The 7,907-nt window shown below is 41.6% G+C and overlaps 1 long non-coding RNA gene across 1 annotated transcript in view; it reads right to left on the bottom strand.

Annotated features, from left to right (window-relative positions):
- Window positions 1-4,152: 4,152 nt before the first annotated feature.
- Window positions 4,153-7,907, bottom strand: part of LOC116508323 — a 28,133-nt gene continuing 24,378 nt past the window's right edge. The window contains exon 2 of the long non-coding RNA XR_004255310.1: window positions 4,153-4,563. This is a non-coding gene — a long non-coding RNA (uncharacterized LOC116508323). The remainder of the gene's footprint in view (window positions 4,564-7,907) is intronic.

Here is a 7,907-nt window from a genome sequence, read left to right as displayed (position 1 = left end):
AATGAACAACTTGAACTTAATCAATTTGGAATGCAAAAAATCTAGTAGATTCAACCATTTTCTTGCTGACACTGAGAGGCCATCAAATTTTTTGCAACCAGAGCAGGTATCCTAGAAAAGCCTATTTTGGATGGTAAAAATAGCTTCTGGGTTGTCAGTTTCTAAAATAAAGGAAGGCAGGGCTTGGTTTAACCAGAAGTTTTGAAACAACAATGAAGTCTCCCTTTTCTCCTTTTTAGTGCATAATTTCTAAAAAGCCATGTTGACAATTTTGACATGCACTGTGGGGAAAAATGACATTCATCCGTGCTTTAAATAACTGTCACGTGGATCCTCCTTCCTTATTTTAAACACTTTTATGAGCATTAATAGAGTTTGCAATAATTCCTTCATTCATAGTGGCTTTTTTGTAATATATTTATAGATTTACCACAGTGCTGATTTTTTCCCACTTCTCCAATGAGTTCATTATAATGTCTATTATAATCTCCTGCTACATTACAAGATTTAATGGCAAGGCATATCTTAAAGCATAGCCTTGCATACTATCAAAATAAGAGCCATGAGCTCTTCTTGCCTACCCAAATAACATCTTGCAAGGAAAAGACACTTCTGTTCTGTGGCCCATGCTAATATGTTGGGAGCAAGGATTTTTTTCAACATGTTTTCCTATGCTTAGTAGGGCTTTTCCAAAGAAGCTAAGATTTTTAACCAATGCTGGTTTCTTGAACTCCAACAGAGCCCTTTGTTGATACACTTGTCTGAAGTGCCTTTGAAATGAATCCTATTTTTACCTACTAGAAGGCATCAGGCAGCAACCCACTGATTTGATATCTCTCAATGTAATCTTCCTGCAGGGCATCGAGGAAGTGCTGTTGAGAGGACTACTACTGGCCATCATTTCGACCAGATAGTCCTGAAAATGGATCTGCTCCTGAAGATCCACAGCTATTAGTCAGAAGATCAGTAATGGAAGACTTGAAGCATGGAGAGATAGGAGGGAAGAACAGTTTCTTCACCTATTACCAGTAAATTGTTCTACTTTAAATGGAAAATGTCTAGAACAGTGTTTCTCAACTCCCAGAATGAGAGTTGGCTGGAGTAATTCTGGGAGTTGGCTGGAACATTCTACACATCTTAAAGTTGCCAAGGTTGTGAAACACTGATCTAGAATAGGTCCATGTCCCATACTGCTTTGCAGTCCACAGAGATTTCTACTCAGACATACTGGATCCTCTCAGCAAATTTCCCAGGCAGAGGCCATTTCTAAACCATGTTGGTGCTGTTTTGCTTATGTTTTCAGAAAAGTCTTAAAAGATATTAAGAAAGTATCCCAAAACATGTTACTGGAAGTCTGAAGAGGCAACCTGGGAATCAAAGATGTTGAGCACTGCAGCTCCCACAATTTCCTGCCATTGACCATACTGATTTGGCTTGATGGGAGATGAAGTCCGAAACATGTGGAATGTATGAAGTTGCCTATTCTTAGAATAACCATTTCATTTTGGAATTATAAGTTAAATGGGTATCAAATTCTCAGCTTCCATTAACCCAGGATAGGGTATAGCATGTCTGAATATGTTATAATAGGAGTTTTTTTAAGTCAGTAGGTGCAGTACAAGCAAGTTAACACAAATTATTCTGTATAAATCAATGTCAACAATATAACAATACTATATAACCTGAAGGCAATTGCAACATCTTATACTATGGATCTTCAAGAATCTAGTTCTGGATGCTCTTATGTTTTATGGATGATAAAAAACCTATATTACATAGCAAGAACAATCCCTTTCTTTCCAGCTTTTCTAACAACACAAACACCAAAGAGCAGAGTTCAGAAACAATAAACATATCTTACAATACCAATAAGAAGTCTCCAGTATTGGAAGTGAAAATTACAGTCGTTACACTACCAAAAAAAAAATAATCTAAAATTCAGGCACACCTATATGAAGAGTGATGCCCAATAATTTAAAATAAAAGTTACTTAGCTTGAAGTCTCATAATTACATTCTTTATAGTTGCCCTCCAAGTGTCACTTTAGAGATTTCCATATCTCAGAGAACCAGGCTGCTTTAAGATAAACAGCTCCTACCATTACTAATTAAAACATTTTCTTCATCAATAGATTAACTGTGGAAATGGCTACAAATCAAAGTTGGTTTCCTATAGACAGGCAGGGCCATTTCCCAATCAAAATCTAGTCTTGGTTTTTAGGGTCTCCTGCTAAAGGTGAATGACTGTTAAACCTACATAAGGTTGCCACTTTAAAGGCATGCCATAAATCAGAAGATTTAGAAGGCAGCATTTGCGTTGTTCTCCTGGCCAATATTCAATTAGTAAACACTTGAACTGTACAGAAAGTGATATTATTTGTGGGACTCATCTGCTTTGCCTATATTTGTGCACAACCTCTTTTCTTTAAAATTTGCCTTCTGACTCTTGAGTGTCTTGCCACTTCCTCCATTCAAAGCTGCTCAATGAATTGGCCAAATTAACTAAGCATTAACTAATTTGTTGCATATTCAATATGCAAATACCAGCTGCGACCTGATTGGTTGGTCGTTTTGACAGTTGGTCTGAGTGCTAGTATAAATACCCTGACAGTTGCAGGGAACGTTTGAATCGCTTGTCACCTGTGTTATAATAAAGATCTGTCTTGCACATGGCTCCTGCATGTCAATTCCCTCACAACAACAACCCACACGTTTACAATACTGCCGACCCAGATGGGACTGATATGCGATTCCCGCAGAGCCTAACAACATCAGCCAACTAGTAAGGAGCCACAGGACAGCCAGAAGCCCTGTTGCTGCCTCCGTTCTCCGGGCCGTGCTGCCTGCGCCCACTGCGAGCCTTGCCGCTGTGCCTCAACTCCTGCCGAAGCCGCTCGTTGCATGCCTTCAGCGCCTACAGGCCTCCAGGGCCTGCCTTCCTGTCCTGCCTGCCTTCCAGGCACCTAGCTGTTTCCAGCTGCCTCTGCCGAGGCCGTCCTACGAAGGCTGCAAGCATCTCAAAGCCCCTGTCTCCACTTCGCTGCCTCCAGGGCACGAATTCCTCCCCGCGATGCCTGCCTGACCAGGAGAGAGAGAGAGGAAGAAGGAGGAGGACTGAAGCGTGTCCCTGCCATCCGTCTCCTGCCTTGCTTCCTCGGCCTCCTGGCCTCAGCTCCGCGCCTCAACGAAGGGAAAGGAGAAGCCTGCCTTCTCGGCCTCCCGACGCCTCCTCGGCCTTCCATCGTTCCCCTGTCTTAGCTGCCTCCAGGGGCCTGAAATCCTCCTGTCCTGCCTGCTAGCTCCGTTCTCTGCCTTGAGGAGAAGCCGCCCCTCCCTGCCTCCCCGCGAGCCTGCTTCCCAACGGGAAGCCGAGGAGCCTCTCTCAACGCTCCTCCTAGACCTCCGTGCTGCCTGCCAGTCCCCACCTCCGTACAAGGCGGTGCCTCTGCTGTCCAAGCCATCTGCGAGCAGCGAGCCGCCTCCAGGGCCGATTTTCAAGCCTGGACCGAGAGAATCAAAGTTGTTTTGTTTGGGCATGCGCAGTTAAGGGGGGGGAATTTTAAATAAATAAAATGTGAATAAAGTAACGAGGGAAAGGAAGAAATGTGAAATGTGAGAAACGTAATGTGAAAATTACTGGAGGGAGGAGGAAGAGAAACAGAATTGCTAATAGTACATTCAAGGAACTGCTGTTTGGAATGAAAAAAAAAATGGGGGAACTGCTGTTTGAATCGTATTAATAAAAATAATTCACTTAACATGGGGAAATATGCAAATGTAATTTTCAAAGTTGCTTGTTATAATGTTGTGTCCACCACCCCCTTCAACTGATCTGGGGGAAAGGAGTGTTGCATATTCAATATGCAAATACCAGCTGCGACCTGATTGGTTGGTCATTTTGACAGTTGGTCTGAGTGCTAGTATAAATACCCTGACAGTTGCAGGGAACGTTTGAATCGCTTGTCACCTGTGTTATAATAAAGATCTGTCTTGCACATGGCTCCTGCGTGTCAATTCCCTCACAACAACAACCCACACGTTTACAATATAATTAACTAAAATCTAAGCAGATTTTTGCTTCCAGTCTTTAAAAATGGATGTATTTTAAGTGCCTCAAAAAGTAACTGCAAACTGAGATAACCAGTCAAATTGATTGAATGAACCTGATAAGGATTTTGTCTCCTCATCTTCTTTTATTCCAAACATTCAGAACCCTGCCTTGAACGCTGCTCCAAAAGTTGTTGATAAAAATGTATCAATATGATGGAAAATATTATTAAGTACACAGGCAGTATCATATTAATAGTTGAGTCTTTCCTGGCTTCAAAAGGTTGCACTTCTTTAATGGCAGAGACACAGAAGTTTTTATGAAGACTTCCAGAGGGAAATGCCATAATCGTACAGAATCATGTAAGTTCTTTAGTTTTATGCAAGCCCAACTCATTTCTGCATTTCAAGCAGTTGCTTCTCATGGTCCAAAAGTGGCATTCCAGGATCCTGCGCAGATGATATGGGAATCCAAGATCCAACCGGACACCATGTTGAAGAAATGTGCCTTAGGAACCTTTAAAAATCAAAGGACATTATGACAGACAAGCTGGGCACCCATATGCATTGAAATTCAGGATTGTAATATTTACCCAATCCCGTAATGTTATAATTCTACAAGGTCATTGTTACATTTGGGGTTTTGAAATATATTTCAGAGTGACTTCTGCCCTCCAGCCATTTTTTTTTAAATGAAGCAAAAGACAAGGAAGAGGAACAAGAGGCAAGTGTGAGTAAGCAGAGGCTAAAGGAAGGACAAAGATTGCAGAAGGAAAGGTTGACATCTACCCTTTTATGACACATCTGGTAAGTTCCTTAATTTTATGCAAGTTTCACAGTACAATCTAAAGGGACAAGGAAAGGCCATACATACATACATCATATTAATATACAAAGCTGTCTTACACTGAGCCTGAGATGCATGACAGAGATATGTGACAGTACTGAGCCAGTCTAGTTTTGAATAACACAATACAGGTAGCCCTGATCTTATGACCACATTTGAGCCCAAAATTTCTGTTGTTAAGTGAGTCATTTGTTAAGTGAATTTTGCCCAGTTTTATGACTTTTTTTGCCAGAGTTGTTAAGTGAATCATTGCCCTTGATAAGTTAGTAACCTTCTTGTTAAGTGAATCTGGCTTCCCCATTGATTTTGCTTGTCAGAAGGTTTCAAAAGGTGATCACGTGACCATGGGACACAGCAACAGTCATAAGTAGGAACAAGTTGCCAAGCATCTTAATTTTGATCACATGACCATGGGGATGCCTCAAAGGTCCTAAGTCTGAAAAAAAGTCATGTCACTTTTTCCAATGCCGTTGTAACTTTGAACTACCATCAAATGAACTGTTGTAAGTCAAGGACAACTTGTAGTTGCTCTGCATTTCCAGGCTGTTTCCCCACACAAATTGTTGTCTCTAGAAATGTTATTCATTTGCTTTGTTCTTAATCCTGATCCCCTCTGGTAGATTAATATTTAATTAAAGTTAGATTCTTAACTGCTACTCTATTTTTTCTTAGCCCACTCTTTTTTAATTATTATAATTGCTTTTAATATTCGAAACCATTTTGGGGGCTCTGTTGAAAACTTAAAGTTGAAGTAACATAATATGTATACTAAATCGCCTGTTGAACCACAAGAAATTTTAAACCAAAGAACTCTAGTCTAGTTGACCACTTTTTCCAGTGGTCAACTAGATGTCTATAATAACTCTCCTATATGGATAGAAAGGCTTCTTGCTAGAGAAGGCGGCAAAACTGTTACATTTGAAGATGCTCAGTTTTTCCAACAGATGCCAATGTAGGAAAAAAGTTAGATAAACACTGAGAAAGACTGAAAAAGCAAGTACCCTGTATGCCAGTTCAGTCCATGTTCTGGTGTTGTGTCCCGCTAGTGGCCAGCAGAGCTGGCAGCAGAATCGAACAGTGAGGAGGTTGGGGAGGAACATGGGCCAGTCCTGGAGACTGGGGAAGGCTCAGACAAGGGGTCTGCGTCAGAGGCAGAGAGGGGTCAAGGCCATTTGGCAGTTCTCAGCTGCCTTCGGAGCTAGACAGCGGTGAGGCAAAGGAACAGCTGGAGCCTGTTCCCAGTGTGCACATGCGCAGAGGTGCCAGAAGAAAAGAACAGCTAGGAAATCAGGGTTGACTTGGGAATAAAGCCACAGGTGGATGGTGAATGGCCTCTCCCATAAGAAATAAAAGAGGAGCGAAAGGGAAGTAGGCTTTTGCAAGAAACAAACGATGACAAAATCACAACCACACACAAACGTATTAACATTAAGCAAATGATGTATCATTATACAACACACTTGATTTGAACCTCCCACATGCTAGGCAGAATAGACTCTTAATTGTCGGGGTCTCTGGAGCAGAGTTTTTCACAGCATTTGGAGTCTGTAACTAGAAATGTTGGGGGCTGAAGCCATACTGTCAATAGATTACTGTAAAAGACAATTGCGCCAGGGATTATTAAACATTAGCTTTCTAAGGAGAAGCATGTTAATTTAATTAGCTGGAAATAAAGTATACTTGTGCATTGCTAGCGGCACATGTGGAACTCTCTGAAAACAAACAGCTAAGGACAGAACCGTAGCTGAGACACTGAGCCATAAAGGGACTTCCCCTGTCAATGGCATAACTGAGGAGATTCTAAGAAAAGGTGACTTGCTTGACCATCACCTGACAGGACCTTGCCCAAGAAAGAAACTTTGTGTTGCCATCACTCTGCTACTAATCCCGTTTCTCTTTCCTCTGTGCTGTAGCACGTCCAGAACTTCCTTTAAAAGTGAGCTCAGCAGCCACCAACTCTGTGGAAAAGTAAGCCCCTCTTTTTCCAGAAGTTGAAGGTTTTGTAATCAAAAGAGGTTCCTCTCTCCAGTAGAAAGAGTATGATCTCAGAGGGCACTTCAGTCACTCTGTCACATGTACAGCTAAGGCAGCTCTATAGTCGTAAAGCTTTACAAGAAATTGTAAGCAAAAATGAGTCTGATGAGCAGGGAGAGTGATGAACAAGCTCTGTGTCATTGCTGAGACAATTACAAGCTCCTTATTACCAGAACTAAAAATTCTGTTTTCAAACTCTTTGCAACAATGAGAGCGTCTCCCACTTATTAATGCCCGCATTCATGTTACAAATAGCAAATGTAAAATTACAAGGCTAACCTACATGCTCTGCATTTTGTCAGGGCTATTTATATATAAACTACATTTCCTCAGAAGTCAGAACCACAGTGATTACCTTCAAGCTTTCTCACATGGCTAAAGACAAAAACTCCCTTAATTTAATGAACAGTTTCACTGCCAGGCCAGAGAAACAGAACCAAACAGTGGCTGCAACAATAAAGATCCCCAGATCGAAGGGATTCATCCTTTCCCTCCTATTTGCCAGTAAAAGCTGTCCAAGTTGTTATTGCTCAGTATCAAAGAATATGTTTTGTGGTGTGGTGGTGTGGTAGTGGTGGTGGTGGTGGTGGTGTGTGTGTGTGTGTGTGTGTGTGCACTTTTGAGTCCATTTTTGACTCCTGGTAAATGTCTCAACTAATCCACAGTTTTCTTGGCAAGATTTCTTGTAAGTGGATTGCCCTTGCCTCCCTTCTAGGGCTGAGAGAGAGTGACTGGCTAAAGGTTACCCAGCTGGCTTGGTGTCTTCAAAGAAGTGGAGTGACTCTGCAAAAGTAAAAGCAGAGAAGATCAGCTTTCTTTTCCTTAAAAACAATCATGTTGGTAGTGAATCTGGGAACAGTTGTTACAGGAACAGCACTGTGGCTCCATTGTCTAATGAACTGCATGTCATTCAGACCTTTTAATCTATCCTGCCTAGCAAAGATTCTCTCATGTGTAGTATGGCCTGTGACCAGTCTATG

The sequence above is a fragment of the Thamnophis elegans genome, chromosome 4, assembly GCF_009769535.1.
Source record: "Thamnophis elegans isolate rThaEle1 chromosome 4, rThaEle1.pri, whole genome shotgun sequence".
NCBI classification, from domain to species: domain Eukaryota; kingdom Metazoa; phylum Chordata; class Lepidosauria; order Squamata; family Colubridae; genus Thamnophis; species Thamnophis elegans.
This window is presented reverse-complemented; position numbering and strand designations above follow the sequence as displayed.